Source organism: Pyxicephalus adspersus, chromosome 9 (assembly GCF_032062135.1).
Source record: "Pyxicephalus adspersus chromosome 9, UCB_Pads_2.0, whole genome shotgun sequence".
In the NCBI taxonomy this organism is placed as follows: Eukaryota; Metazoa; Chordata; class Amphibia; order Anura; family Pyxicephalidae; genus Pyxicephalus; species Pyxicephalus adspersus.
In genome coordinates this window covers 154,870-155,317 of record NC_092866.1, presented here as the reverse complement: position 1 = coordinate 155,317, position 448 = coordinate 154,870, and positions in this window count along the sequence as shown.

Genomic DNA, 448 nt, shown 5'->3' with positions numbered 1-448 from the left:
CTCTGCTCCTGGCCCTTCTCTACCCATCGATTACACCACCAGGATACCCCACCTCCAACATGGCCCCAATGGGGTAAAAATTCTCTGCTCCTGGCCCTTCTCTACCCATTCATTTTCCCACCTGGATACCCCACCTCCAACATGCCCCCCATGGGGTAAAAATACTCTGCTGCTGGCCCTTCTCTACCCATCGATTACACCACCTGGATACCTCACCTCCAACGTGGCCCCAATGGGGTAAAAATTCTCTGCTCCTGGCCCTTCTCTACCCATTGATTACACCACTAGGATACCCCACCTCCAACATGGCCCCAATGGGGTAACAATACTCTGCTCCTGGCCCTTCTCTACCCATCGATTACACCACCTAGATACCCTACCTCCAACATGGTCCCCATGGGGTAAAAATTCTCTGCTCCTGGCCCTTCTCTACCCATCGATTACACCA